This window comes from Schistocerca piceifrons, chromosome X, assembly GCF_021461385.2.
Source record: "Schistocerca piceifrons isolate TAMUIC-IGC-003096 chromosome X, iqSchPice1.1, whole genome shotgun sequence".
Lineage (NCBI taxonomy): Eukaryota > Metazoa > Arthropoda > Insecta > Orthoptera > Acrididae > Schistocerca > Schistocerca piceifrons.
The window spans coordinates 711,932,878-711,933,612 of record NC_060149.1 but is presented as its reverse complement, the minus strand read 5'-3'; the positions used below and the strand labels follow the sequence as shown (position 1 = coordinate 711,933,612).

Here is a 735-nt window from a genome sequence, read left to right as displayed (position 1 = left end):
AGAATGTTATCAGGGTCTCTTGAAAGCCATGCAGTACCTTTCTTTATCAATTCCGAGACGACTGGAAGCTGTTTTGACTGCCAACGGTTTTCCTACTACGTATTACTTATGGTAATATATTGGTTTTGTCATGTTTCCATATTTTTGTCCACCCACTGTAAATACCGGCCGGCCGCAGGTGGCCGAGCGGTTCTAGGCGCTTCAGTCTGGAACCGCGCGACCGCTACGGTAGCAGGTTCGAATCCTGCCTCGGGCATGGATGTGTGTGATGTCCTTAGGTTAGTTAGGTTTAAGTAGTTCTAAGTTCTAGGGGACTGATGACCTGAGATGTTAAGTCCCATAGTGCTCAGAGCCATTTGAACCATTTTGTAAGTACCGTGGCAACGGCCTTGCCACAGTGAATACACCGGTTCCCGTCAGATCACCGAAGTTAAGCGCTATCGGGCGTGGCCGGCACCAGGATGGGTGACCATCCACGTAGCCATGCGCTGTTGCCATTTTTCTGGGTGCACTCAGGATCGTGATGCCAACTGAGGAGCTACTCGGCCGAATAGTAGCGGCTCCGGTCAAAGAAAACCATCATAACGACTGGGAGAGCGGTGTGCTGACCACACGCCCCTCCTATCCGCATCCTCAGCTGAGGATGACACGGCGGTCAGATGGTCCCGATGGGCCACTTGCGGCGTGAAGAAGGAGTGCAACTGTAAGTACCGTAAGTAAATTTACTAAATTTGC

The 735-nt window shown here is 51.2% G+C and overlaps 1 pseudogene; it reads left to right on the top strand.

Moving 5' to 3' along the window:
• Positions 1–379: 379 nt before the first annotated feature.
• On the top strand, positions 380–497 carry LOC124723740 (annotated as a pseudogene).
• Positions 498–735: the final 238 nt, after the last annotated feature.